This window comes from Triturus cristatus, chromosome 4_2, assembly GCF_964204655.1.
Source record: "Triturus cristatus chromosome 4_2, aTriCri1.1, whole genome shotgun sequence".
Lineage (NCBI taxonomy): Eukaryota > Metazoa > Chordata > Amphibia > Caudata > Salamandridae > Triturus > Triturus cristatus.
The window spans coordinates 97,072,904-97,087,945 of NC_140586.1; the positions used below are offsets into that span (position 1 = coordinate 97,072,904).

Below are 15,042 nucleotides of genomic sequence, written 5' to 3' on the forward strand. Positions count from 1 at the left end.
CCTGAAGAAAGCAAGGATATCTATGGGAAGCCAAAAAATACAGCTCCCCATATAGTATACCTTGTGAAATGCATAGTGTGCTGCAAAATGAATATGACATACACCAGAATTAATGTAATATGTATAAATAAATATGAAACCTGGCAGAGTGAATATGCTACTTTTGGTTAATATGAAAAACATACACTCCGAATAGAATAAGAAATATACTGAAATAAATATCAGTCATACTGAAATTAATATGGCCCTCACTGTAAACAATATAGCAGTCACTGAAATGAATACAATATAAATAAAAAAGAATGTGACATTTCTTGAATTGACTGACATATGCCAAGAAGAATATGGCATACATTAAAATGAATATGACAAATTGAAATTAATATATTACTGAAATAAATACATTATATTCTGAAAAGAATATAATGCACATTGAAAATATTATAACATACACTGAAATGAACACTACACATGTTGCAATGAATATGAATTGTATTGAAATGAATATTATCCAGCTTGCAATGATTATTAGATATACAAAAATTAATAGGAGATGATTTGAAATGAATATGGCTTGTGTTGAAATTAATATAAGCCCTGTTAGATTGAATGTGATATGTCTTAAAATGAGAATGAGGAAAGCTGAAATTTTCAAAATGAATCTGGCATGCTTTGCAATAAATATGTAACTTATTCAAATGAATACATTATATGTTAAAATGGATACGTTGCATCTTAAAATGTCTATGACAAATGTTAATATGAATACAACATCCATTGAAATAAATATAACATTGGTTACAAAGAATATAACACATGTTAAAATGAATGTGACGAGTTGAAATGAATATGAGCTTCATTGAAATGAACTGGACATGTTTTAAAATAAATAAGAGTAACATTAAAATGAATATGACATTTATCAAAATGAATACGGCTTACATTGAAAGTAATATAATACACATTGAGATGATTATGATACGTGTTGAAATGGATATGATTCATGTTAAAATTAATATAAGCTGTGTTAATATGAATGAGACATCCATTGAAAGGAATATGACACATGCTAAGATGAATATGATATGCAATTTAAATGAATATGAGCCCAATTTAAATTAATTCAATATGCTTTAAAATGAATGCGATCAACACTGAAATTAAAATGAAACCTGTCAAAATAAATATTTTACGCTTTGAAAGTAATGTGATACTCATCAAAATGAATATTGCATGGATTTAAATAAATATGACCAAAGTTCAAATGGATATGGCCCATGTTAAAATGTTTATGGCAGATGTTAAGGTGAATATGACATTCATTGAAATGAATATGACATTAATTGAAAGGAATGTGACACATGCTAAGATTATTATGAACTGCTCTGAAATGAATATGACATCTGGTGAATTTAATATGGCCCACATCAAAATTTAAATGATATTCACTAAAATGAATATGACACTTTTTAAAATGAATATGAAAGCATAATTTTGTAGTTTAAGAATGGGTAGAGGTAATAGGAGGTAATGGTGATTTTGGGGTTTAGGAAGTGGGCAGAAGTAAAGGGAGGTAAGGGATAAAAAAGGGTGTTACCCTTAAAAAATAAAAGGAAGACACACACACACACACCCATACACCCAAATGCATATACGCACACACACACACAGAACACAAATATATATTTAAACTGATATTGAATTCATTTGTATGACGCGCAAATACTCAGGGCATCTTGGAGCTGATATCTGCTACCTTGAATAATGACAGACCAGAAGCAAAAATGACTACCAGAAGGGTCTATAACTGATCACACCGATCAGGAGAATAGCCAGGTTTTCAGAGAGCTTATAACTGATCACACTGAACAGGAGAATAACCAGGTTTCAAGATGTTTCCTGCAACTGGGTAGGTTAGACTGACCTCTGAGATATGCGGGTAAGTTATTCTAAAGTAGCTCAGTGGTGTGGATAAAGCTCTTAGCTCCCCATTTCTTTCCTCTGATTTTGAAATCATTCACTGTACTGTAATTGGGCGAGCACAAAATTCTTCTGAAACTATACCAAGAAAGATTTATGTTTCAAATATGCTGGGTCATCACCAAACAGAGTCATATGTGCCAGATGTAAGGTCTTAAACATGATTACTTTCTTCACAGAGAGCCTATGGAGCTCTCGTAATGCCTCAGAAACTGGCTTGAATTTAGGGATTTTCTTTAGAAGTAGATCTGCTGCATTCTGTAGACATTGAAGTTTCCTTGGAGAGTGCTGGTGAAAGCCTAAATATAGGGAATTGCAGAAGTCCAGCCTAAACAGGATTAAGGCTGTAACCACTGATTTCTGAAGTTCTTATGGGATGAAATGGAAAACTTTCCTTAACATGCGCAACTAGAAAAATCAAGAGGAGGTGAGTTTGTTAATCTTAGCAGTGAAAGGCCACCTGGGGTCAAAAATTATTCTCAGATTTGTGACTGAACATACTGAAGTGGGAAGAGAGCCAAGCATCTGAGTCATCACAATTGGTCCCAGAAAGCTGTGTCCTTCCCAAATAGGAGAAACTCAGTTTTATCCAAGTTCAACATAAGGCTATTGTTGCCCAATGATTCATCAATTGCGCCCACACAGCTGTTGAAGCAGTGTGCAGTCTCATCCACGTCATTCGAGAACAATTTGAGTACATTTGCATATGCCACTGCAGCGAAACCAAAAGAACGGATCAATCTTATTTAGGGAGCCACATAAATGTTAAAAAGTGTAGGACTGAGTGATGAACCCTGAGGTACCCCACATGGAAGTGAAAAGGGCTTGGACACAAAGTTGCCCAGGGCAACTGAATGTTCTCTATCAGAAAGAAAAGAGTGGAACAGCTCAAGAGCTGAACCTCTAAATCCAATTTCGGACTAGCTTTCCTGCATGACCATATGGTTTGCGATGTAGAAGGCTGCTGAAAGATCCAACAGGATCATCACCACCTTCCGATCATTATCTAAGATACTTCTCAGCTCCTCTATAGCTACTACCGGAGCGGACGTGGTGCTATGATTTGGTCTAAACCCAAATTGCACTGAGTCTAAGATTTCATTCTCATCTAACAATTTAGAAAGTGCAATAATAATGTGCTTCCAAGAAGATTTGCTCAGAAGGGTAAATGAGATTTAGGATGATAGTCCTTTACATCTTTTTGATCTAGTAAAGGTTTCTTCAACAATGGGAGGATGGATGCCCTTTTCCACTCAGTAGGAAAAAGTACTGATAAATATGCGTACATATTTATTTATTTTTTTGTCTTCATTCAAGAAAGAAAGTGAGTGGTCATTAAAGCGGTACCATGGCATCCTCCTGGACCCACTAGAGGGGACACACCGCCCTGCAGATCACTTTCCACCTCAAGTGTTCCTAGAGTCGCCGACCACATGACTCTTGGGAATTGACAAGGGTAGTATCGAGCCCTTGGTTTCTGCATAAAGCATCTTCCCAAAAACTCACTTATTTCATAATCATTGGACTTTAATTAATTCTAGGAAGTTGCAATACCTACGTTATTAACCCACTCTTCCCATAACCCCCACAATCTAGCTCTTTTCTTTGACATACATCCCATGTCCAATGTATGGACTCTTTTAACGGAAGTGACCCAAACTAAAAACTTTGGCAGGTTCGGAGATACCCAGTTTAAACAGATTTCCCTTTTTGCCAGAAGAATTAAAACAAACAGAAGTGAGGCTTGGCCCTTTGACATCTTAATATTAATGCTGTCTTCAGACAGAATTCCAAAGATAACTAAAACCAGGCTTACCTTAATTTCTTGGCCAATTACATTTGAGATTGTCTAACCCACTTGCCTCCTGAAGCCCTGGATCTGAGGACACTGCATAAACATGTGCACATATATGTATAGAGTATATCTATCTATCTATCTATCTATCTATCTATCTATCTATCTATCTATCTATCTATCTATCTATCTATCTATCTATCTATCTATCTATCTATCTATCTATCTATCTATCTATCTATCTATCTATCTCTCTCTCTATATATATATATATATAGTTTCTGTATGCATTTTTATTTACTCATGCTTTTACAATTACGGTAAATCACACAGGTCGATCATTTGCACTTTGCAATCTATTTATGAAGATATGTTTTACCTGTTATAGCATTTGTATTTGTATTTATTCTGCAGAAGGTGTATATTGATGCAGTGTGCTTGATAGTATTTCTTCTTTGTTTACTAATGCCTTAAGTGGGGAGGAAACTATATATACTTACTCAGTGATGGCGCCAATCGGATTTACAAAGGCTTTTGTGAAGCCGAAACGCGTCTCTCGTGTATCTGGGTCGGGGGAGACCTGAAATATTAAAAGAAGCCATATCTTAACAGCCTCGAGTTAGATGTTCCTGAGGAAGTGGGAGTGCTTGTTTTATTCACTGAAAAAAACACAGGTTTCCGGGACGTTATAGTTAGGCTGACATTTTACTGCTACAAAAGCAGAGAAATTCAGCCGTTATAGTTAGCTGTGCTAACTATAACTCGCGCCCCCACATGCACTGCTGATGAGGTCCCATATTTCATCACTCATAACATGGTCAGTGACATCACTGATGACATCACTGATGACATCTCAAATGACATCACTAATGGCATCACTGATGACATCATCCTGTGAGCGTTTCTAAAACGTTTAAGAATGTTATATTATATATGCGCCAAGGTGTATTCAAAGAATGAGTGGGTGTATGAGTGTCTGTATGGATGATTTAGTGGACGTGTGACTGACTGTATAAGTGAGTGATTAAATGTGTTTAGTGAATGTACGGATGAGTGAATAATCTGTGTAAATGTGTGTATCAGTCTATGAGTTGGCATGTAAGTGGCTGCATGGGTTGGTGAGTAGGTACATGAGTATCTAAATGGGTTAATGATTAGTTGTCTGAGTACATGGTATGGGTGCCTGAGTGTCTGTGTGAGCGGGTGAGGGGCTGTGTGACTCCCTGCATGGATGTTTGAGTGGGTGAATCACTGGGTGTATGAGTTCATGATTGCATCTGTGAGGGATGGTATGGTTGAGTGAGTGTGCATAGGACTTTTTTGTTTTGTATGGATGTCTCAGTGTTATATGGGTGAGCAACTGCATATGTGAAAGGCAGTATATGTGATTGTTAGAGTATATAAGTGACTGTATGTGAGAGTGAGTGATTGAGAGAGTGGCTGTATGGGTGAGTGTGTGCTTGTGTCAGTGATTATAGAAGAGAATTAAGTATGTATTACTATGTGTATGAATAAGTGAGGGTGTGTGTTTATGACTGTATAGGTGAGTAAATGGCAGTGTGATTAATTATTTGGGTGACTGACTAGGTGTGTGGGTAACTCTATGGGTGAGTGGTGGTGTGTGAGTGTTTGTATGGGTGTATGAGTACATATGATAGTGGCTGTATTGATGAGTGACTGCATGTATGAGTGACAGCATGAGTGAGTGAGTGGATGTGTGTGTAGACCTACAAATCAGTGAGCGGATCTGTACTCACTGGTATTGGTGTGTCTATGGTATCGAGAATGGTAGTCTGTATTTTAGAGTGGGTGTATGAAAGGTTATATTAGGGTGTGAGGAGGTGCTTCAGATATTAAGTGGATGATGTAATCAGTGATGTCATGAGTGATGTCATTTGAGAAGTCATCAGTGATGCCACTGACCATGTCATGAGTGATGTAATATGTGATGTCATCAGCAGCGCATTGTGGGGGCGCGAGTTATAGTTAGCTCAGCTAACTATAACGGCTGAATTTCTCTGCTTTTGTATGAGTGAAATGTCAGCCTAACTATAACGTTCCTGAAACCTGTGTTTTTTTCAGTGAATATCTAAGGTGTTTCAAATGCTAATTCCTAACTATAAAGTCCCTGAAACATGTGCTTTTTTCAGTGAATTTCCAAGGTTTTTAAAATGCAAATTCCTCACTATAACGCCGCTGAAGCCTGTATTTTTTTTTCCAGTGAATATCTAAGGTTTTGTAACTAGCGCTCCAATTTTTAGAGTGGAACAGAAATGGCGCTACATGTTCAACCACTTCTGAAAAATGGCAGTGTGTACAAGTTACAGTACGTGTTAAGAAGGATTGTTCAAAATATTTTTGCATTCATAAAGGTAACGTAATTTTTTAATCCTTTATTAATATATATTTACAAATGTATGTATAGATTTTTTTTTGACTGTGAGAATCGCATATCGATCGCGTACTGGTCACGGTAGGTGCGTAAATCCAAGCACCATGCCACCATATTTGTTTGTTTGTGTAGGATGCGCGTAGGGTACTCGATGGATGCGCGGTTCCCAAATTTCATTTTTTTTAAAATTTAAATACATGTTATATACAATATAATTTTTAAATCAATCGTATGTGTTTTATTGAAAGAGTTATAAAAGTGAAATTAATATAAATGTTTTGTATATTTGAGTTCTTATAAAGAAGTTACGGAAGCTGTGATGCTCCTGCGTACCCTCTCGCACGTATTTCCAGGTGCATGATAGGTTCGCGACTCCAGCACAAATTATGTAGTTCTAAAAAACATATATATATAATTTTATAATATACATTATACCAACAGATTTACTTTCAAATTTGTAAATCTACTATACTTGTAATAAATATATAATATTGTTTACACATATTTTCCAGAATCATGTCCAGTGCGCTGTGAATACGCAACCGGTACATGAATTCCATGTGTCTTCAAAAGAAAGGATTTCATTGGTTAAGAAGTTTTCTATTCTACTGCTTGGAGGACCCCACGCCATTTTTTCTTTCTTCCAGGAGCATCTTTAGAGTAAACACCTCTTGTGTTTTCTCTCACTCTCCATTTATCTTTTGGGTGTTTTTACTCAACACTAAAAATTGCATCTGGAAATCCGCCCCCAAAAACTAGCCACTCCTCAGCACTCCGCCCCTTTTTGCGCTTTTTGCACCAGGACACTCTAGTTTGAGTAGCCGTGAAAGAACCTATCAAAAAAAGAAAAGAAAGTGTCGTCAGGGCTTTTTTCTCCATTCCACCTGGGGAGATAAAAAGTGAATGCCTGCAAGGTGACTTGCACTGTGTGCGAAAAGGTTTTATCTAGGGGCTCCGAGAAGAAATACTCCTCTGGAACTTCATCAATGATGAAGCATCTGCAAACAATGCATCCCAACTGTCTCGCTCGAGAACAGCACCGATGAGAACTACAAGTAGCACAGGATGATGAAGTTCCAGGAACCAGCACATCTGTGGGATCTACACCAACAGCAGATACATCATTGCTGATACCCGAGTTTGCTGGTTTAGAGCAACACTGCACAAAGTGCAAAAAACAACTTTGTGCTGGGGAGCAGTCTATTGCATCAGTTATTGTAGCTGCAAAAAATCACAAATGTAAGTATTGTTGTTGGTTTTGCAATTACTTTTCAATTGCAAAATGTTTTCAGTACTTTACTGCAGTTCGTTGCCTTGTTTTCTTATCTCATTTTTTTTAAAGCAACAAAAAAAAAGAGTTGGAAAAACACACACAAAGAAAAAAGAAAATAAATGGTTCTTTTTAGAACCGCCTATTTGGTTAAAGATAGACAAACTTGTATGGGGTGTATGAATGAGTGCCATGGTAATGCCTGGGTTATTGGATGAGTGTACGGATAGTTCCTGGGTGATTGCATGAGTGCAGGGGTACCACCTGGTTGATTGTATTAGTTCAGGGGTACTGCCTGGGTGATTGGATGAGTGCATAGGTAGTGCCTGAGTGACTTCATGAGTGTAAGGGTAATACCTGGGTACTTACATCAGTTCATAGGTAGCGCCTGATTGAAAGGATGAATGCAAGGGTAATGCCTGGGTCATTGGATGAGTGCAGGTGTAGTGCCTGAGAGAATGGATACGTGTATGGGTAGTGCCTGAGTGAATGGTTGAGTGCAAGAGTAGTGCCTGAGTGATTGCATGAGTGCATGGGTAGTGCCTGGGATATTGCATTAGTGCAAAGGTAATGCCTGGGTGATTGCATGTGTTTTTTGTGCAGGGGCTGTATCGTAGCCAATGAGGTCTAAGCGAGGTGTGATTATTGCTTATTGAAAACCATCTGTAAGACGTTATGTCACATTATCTATGAACAATCAAGTCCATCCTTACTTATTAAGTGTTGGCAAACCTTTCCATTGTTTTATCTTAACAAGATTTTGTCTGCAGATGGCTCATTGGCTTTTATCTGTACCACAGGGTTTTTCCAAATCTGGCACTCTGAAATCATGTCAGTGTGACAATTTTTCAGAGCAGGATATTATTCATTTTGTCTTTTTTTGTGATTATTATGTTATTTTACGCAAGAAATTTATACTACCACTGCTAAGAGATTGTCACTTTGTCCAAACCAAGCCAGCCCTACTGTATCTTCAGATGTTAGCATCCCCCTTGGTTTGTTTTGGAGTGACAAGTTTCCTAACTGGAGCCATTAGGCGTAGGAATTTTTTTTTTTAAACTGATATTAAGGCTTAAAATGTGTTTTTATATGGAGGCGCATAATGTGTTAAGATTTTAGAGATCATCTTAAAATTTGGAGTTTGTCCTATATGCACTTAGCACTTTATATAATGTTTCTATATTGTATGAAGAGCAGCCCTTGGCACCCTATATGGCCGTTAGGAACGCAATTTCTGTAGCTTACCCCGTTTGGAGTATATTTTTTTAGCACTTTGTACTCTATAAAACCTTTTGCACTTTAAGATGTATTATAGGGAAAGAAACATGAAGTTTTGTGTTTTAATGTTTGCCCTTTTGCACTTTGAATTTTTATCTTGAGGACTAACATGTGTTATTTTAATTTATGAGCTTGTTTAACTGCACTTTGCACTTTATATAAAATTTGTACTGTATGCTTAGCAAAGCTTTAGCATCATAAGATGGGTCATAGGAAAAGATAATTGTAGTTTTGTATTTTAACACTGTCTGTGCATTTGCATTTTTGAATCCTGCTCAGTAAGTTCCTTTTTTGCATGGATTTTTATGAGTTGGCTACCCAGCTGATATTAGGATGGCCTCTTTTTAAAATGAAATGTAGTTTTGAATGTAATGTTTACTTTTATGACATTAAGTTGTTGAATAAAGCATTCTTGACTGACTGACTGACTGACTGAGTGCAGGGGTACTGCCTGGGTGATTGCATGTGTGCATGGGTAGTGCCTGAGTGAATGGATGAGTGCAAGGGTAGTGCCTGGGTGATTGAATAAGTGCATGGGTAGTGCCTGAGTGATTGGATAAGTGCATGGGTACTGCCTGAGTGAAAGGATGAGTACAAGGGTAATGCCTGGGTTATTGGAGGAGTGCATGGGTAATCCCTGAGAGAATGGATGAGTGCATGGGTAGGTCCAGAGTCAATGGCTAAGTGCAAGAATAGTGCTTGAGTAATTGCATGAGTGCATGCATAGTGCCTGGGTGATTTCATGAATGCAGGGGTAGTGCTTGGGTGATTGGATGAGTGCATGGGTAGTGCCTGAGTGAAAGGATGAGTGCATGGGTACTGCTTAACAGAATGGTTGAGTGCAAGACTAGTGCCTGAGTGATGTATGAGTATATGGGTAGTATATCGGTGATTGCATGAGTACAGGGGTAGTGCCTGGGTGATTGCATGAGTACAGTGGTAGTGCCTGGGTGATTGTATGAGTGCATGGGGAATACCTGGGTGAAAGTATGAGTGCAAGGCTAATGCTTGGGTCCTTGCATGAGTGCATGGGTAGTGCTTGAGGGAATAGATGAGTGCATGGATAGTACTTGAGTGAATGGATTAGTCCAACTCCAGTGCCTGCATGATTGGATGAGTGCATATGTAGTGCCTGAGTGAATGGATGAGTGCATAGATAGTCCATGAGTGATGGTTAAATGCAAGAGTAGTGCCTAGGTGATTGCATGACTCGGTAGGTATTGCCTGATTTGTTGGATGTGAGTATAGGTAGTGCCTCCTTAATTTTATGAGTGCATTGGGCAGTGCCTTGGGTGATTGCATAAGTGTAGGAGTACTGCTTGGCTGATTTTCTAAGTGCATTGGTAGTGCCTCAGTGAATTAATGAGTGCAAGAGTAATATCTGCCTGCTTAGATCGGTGCATGGCTAGTGCTTCAGTACAAGGATGACTGCAAGAGTGATCTGTGGGTCCTTGTATGAGTTCATCGGTAGTACCTGAGGGAATGGATTTGTATTGCCTGAGTGAATTGTTGAGTGCAAAACTAGTGCATCGGTGATTGTACGATTGTGTAGGTAATGCCTGATTGATTGGATGTGTGTATAGGTAGATCCTCCTTAACTGTATGGTTGCATGGGTAGTGCCTGAGTAAAAGGATGACTGTATGAGTAATGGCTGGGTGATTGGATGAGTGCATGGGTAGTGCCTGAGAGAATGGATGATTGCATGGGTAGTGCCTGAGACACTAGGACGACTGTAAGAGTAATGGCTGGGTGATTGGATGAGTGCAAGAGTAGTGCATGGGTGATTACATGAGTGCACATGTAGTGCCTGGGTGATTGTATGAGTGTATGGGAAATACCAGAGAGAAAGTATGGAGGCAAGGCTAATACCTGAGTTTATGGGTAGTGCTTGAGTGAATGGATGAGTGCATGGGTAGTGCCTGAGTGAATGGATTAGTCCTACTCCAGTGCCTGCATGATTGGATGAGTGCATGGGTACTGCCTGAGAGAATGGATGAGTGCATGAGTAGTGCCTGAGTGAATGGTTTAGTGCAACATTAGTTTTCTGTGTGATTCCATGAGTGCATGGGTAGTGCCTGAGTGACTGGATGTGTGCATGGGTAGTGCCTGGGTGATTCTATGAGTGCTGGGGTAGTTCCTGAGTGATTGGATGAATGTATGAGAAGTACCTGAGTAAAAGTATGAGTGTAAGGGTAATGCCTGGGTCATTGCATGAGTGCATGGGTAGTGTGTGAGTGAATAGATGAGTCCATGGTTATTGCCTGAGTGAATGTTTGAGTGGAGGAAGAGTAGTGCATGGGTGATTGCATGAATATATAGTTAATGCCTGAGCGATTAGATGTGTGTATAGGTAGTGCCTCCCTGATTGCATAAGTGCATGGGGGTGCCTCAGAGAATGCTTGAGTGCAAGAATAGTTTTCTGAGTGATAGTAGTGCCTGAGTGACTGGATGAGTACATGGGCAGTGCCTGGGTGATTCTATAAGTGTAGAGGTACTGCCTGGATGATTGCATAACTTCAAGAGTAATGTCTGTATGCTCAGATCAGTGCATGGGTAGTGCCTGTATAAAAGGATGAGTGCAAGAGTAATCCCTGCGTGATTACATGAGTGCATGTGTAGTACCCGAGAGAATAGATGAGTGCATGGGTAGTACCTGAGTGAATGGCTGAGTTCAAGTGTAGTGCCTGAGTGATTGTATGAGTACAGGGGGTACGGCCTGGGTAATTGGATAAGCAAATGGGTTGTGCCTGTTTGAAAGGAAGAATGAAAGGATAATGTCTCGGTTATCCTATTAGTGCAAGAGTTGTGCTAGAGAGAATAGATGAGAGCACAGGTAGTGTTTGTGTGAAAGGATGACTGTCTGGCTGATTACATCAGCAACATGATGATAATTTGCAAATAGTGTAAAGGATCAATATTATTTATATTAGAAACAAATAAATAAACTTTCAATATTTTTCACGTCATCATGCATTTTATATTATGTAATCTTACCTTTTAAGTAATTTAGATACATTACTCAGTAAAACTATTTTAGAATAGTATTTTCCTAAACAGCATTAAAACTATTTTCAAACTTCAACAGCACCTACTATAAAGAATACGAAGAAAAACTGTTATTTAATGATAATATATTACAGAAATTATAATATTATATTTTTCAGAACTCAACATAAATTTAGAATTACATAACATTTTCAGATTCCCTTTTTTCTGTTCTCAGATTCCACTTAACTTTACCATACACAGTGATTTTAATGTAGTATCATCATTGAACAGAGGGAAAAAAACTATCAAATTGATTGAAGAAAAAAAACAAATCAGCATATAGAATCATCATCAATATGTGTAGCTATGTGTTTTCCTATCTACACTTTCTTAATTACATCCTTCATCTACATTAACTCTATTATTTATTTCAAATACATTTGCCAAAATGTAGACTCTCATTTACATCTGGTACAATATAGACAACAAATATATAAAGTATTTCCTTTTAAACACAATTTTCCAAATGCAATATCAATTACCACGAATAATATTCCAAACACGAATTATAAATACTAATAGCTTCCAGTCCTGTCTACTTTCTGTTCACATCTTCCCAATAGGCCGAACGATGTACTCAAAACCTTGGCTTCAAAAATAACAAATATGAATTTGGTAATTCATAAGGCAATCTAGGTTTGTATTACATGTGGGCATCATTGTAATGAGTCCATCCTTTATTACATTTTAAATAAACAGTATAGTGTCCAGATGTTGTAGTAGGTCCATCATGGGAAATAATAGCTACTGCTGCAAAAGTTCTTCCTTAAATAGATATTTGATTTCCTTTAAAATTTGAAATTTTAGTTTGTAATTTTCTTCCATTTGCTCTACAACGTTGTAGCAGTAAAATTAGATATTTTCCAAAATTTTTGTATATGTAATGTAGACAACATCTCTGATCTACAATGCAAACATCTCATATCCTGATTAACCGTTTTTATCAATTTGTTAAAAGGTACTGATTTGCAGTCTGGTATTGTCAAGTATATGAATCATTCTGTTTGTATTTGAGTGGTAGAAGTAAATGAACACTCTTCACATTTATAATCCTATATGTAACTTAGTCCAAAAAAGTTTTAAATCTGCATTCCTTCATGTTCTAATAATCCAAGCATAAGCATTAGAAATTCTTGTGCATCTTGTGTTATATTGAGAGTAAATGTCAATGAACCAGTACGTATAGCCAAAGGATGCCAAATTCCAGAAGCAGTATGGATTTTAGTTCTGTCAGTTACCAACTGTTGAAATACATGATGTGTACTGCAGAACAGAATCTTTTTCATGATTTCATGATGATCTTGTAGATAAAACAGAACATTCAGAATCACATTAGCATAACAGTTGATACCTAAACTATTTTCCAACGGGTATCTTCCAATGTCATCAGCAGTCTCCATTTTCTTTTTCTTAATGCCTTCAAATTTCTCTTCATTTGATTTCTTTTTTTTGAACCTCAATTCCATCTTTGACATATTTCCATTTTGGACACACTACACATTTCTCATATATGGGATATTCACCTAAATCAGGTGTAGAAAGTCTTCTTACACGATTCTTACACAGTTTCCATCAGTACTAATCTTTTTCTCATTGAAATCGTTCAAATACAAATCAGACAATGTTCTTACTTGACACAATGCAACATATGCTATTCCCTCTTTGCACACTGTACTTCCAATATTTACAAAAGCACTGTCTATACTTAAACCTTGAGATTTATGAATAGTTACTGCATATGCTAAAGCCAAAGGAAACTGTTTTTTGCGAACATACAAATCTTTTACAAGCCAAAAACTTACAACACTACGCCCAATCTGTTTTACCTCTTTAATCTGATAAAGTGTTATATTAAAAAATTCTATCCCATCTCTGTTCTGAAATTTTACGAAATCAACAACTTTTCCCAGTGCTCCATTTACTAAACCTTCTTCTACATTCAAATTACGCTGTAAAATTACCCAACAATTTATACATACAAGTAGTGTTTTCTAAGCCTGCAGTTTTAGATACAGACTTTTCCAAAGAATGCAATTTAGCCTGTAGTTCCTCTGTAAGAATATTAGTCACCCCCTGCTGTTCAGTTATATCAATGGCTTCAATTTCCACTATTTGAGGTTTTTCCAGTTTCATAAGTTCTTGATTAAATGTAGAACACTCTTGAAGTGTTGGCATTCGTCAAACTATAGACTTCTTTTCTCCAAGCTTATTGTGCATTACTTCAGCCGCTGTGTTTCCAGTTGTAAACAAATTTCTTAGTAGCTGACTTTCTAAAGCTTGTTTACCATGTTTTGGCAAAACACCAATTCTTATGTCTTGAAGAATATTTCCGTAATCTTCATCATTTGCTTGTCCCATATTCTTAACAAGTTCTTTATATTCAAAATGTAACCAAATGATCACATTTACAATACTTCTCAAAGATTTCCTAGTGTCTTCATGGACAAGTGTTTTAAAACAGGTTGTTCTTTTACAAGATTAAGTTGTAGTAGATCTCCGAACACAATTAAATGTTTTCCTCCAAACAGAACATCGTAATTTGTTTTTAAAATCTGTTGCATTCTTAAATGTACAAAGGCAAGCATTAAGTTTGAGACTGTGCTTACCTCATCAATGATTAAAAGTTTAATTTTCTTCAGTACTCCTGAAACTCCATAACAAGCTTCTCCAGATAGCTTCTGATATTCCAATTTATTATCATGTTCAACTGGTAGCATAAGCAATCAATGTAAAGTAACCCCTTTAATGTTGTGTGTTGCTAATCCAGTTGAAGCTGAAATGTGATTCTGTAGTTTTGTGTAGATAACTTGTCAAAACTTTAATTAAGCAACTTTTTCCTGTTTCAGCTTAACCGCTGATGTACATTAGAATAGGTTTAAATGATGAACATTGGCATTCTTTTTTTCATGTAGCAAACCATGTTGTATCTGTTCTTTCACTTATAGATATATTTCTTTCTTTTTAATATTTAGTTGTTCTTCCAACTTTTCCAACTGAATAATATCCTGTTGTGCCTTTTGCATTGCAGTTTCGACCTCATTCATGGCTATTGCTGCTTCTTTTTCATAATTGATTGTCCCATTGGATCTTGACTTACTGGACCAGAACTTTGACTATCTGGAGAACTTTCTCTAGCTATTTCAGCTGCAATAGTACTTTCTTGTTCAATCTCATCATTTAACATTTGTACATATATAGGGAAAATTGTGCACTGAATACTACCTTTACTTGTATTAAGCATTAAGAGAATCTTCATAGCAGTCGAAATCTCCAAGTAA

At 37.0% G+C, this 15,042-nt stretch overlaps 1 protein-coding gene and 1 pseudogene across 3 annotated transcripts in view; one reads left to right on the forward strand and one right to left on the reverse strand.

The window, feature by feature from the left end:
* LOC146833087 (venom factor-like) overlaps window positions 1-15,042 on the reverse strand; it is a 777,614-nt gene that overhangs the window by 469,311 nt on the left and 293,261 nt on the right. The window lies entirely within an intron of this gene.
* On the forward strand, window positions 8,029-8,192 carry LOC146833088 (U4 spliceosomal RNA; annotated as a pseudogene).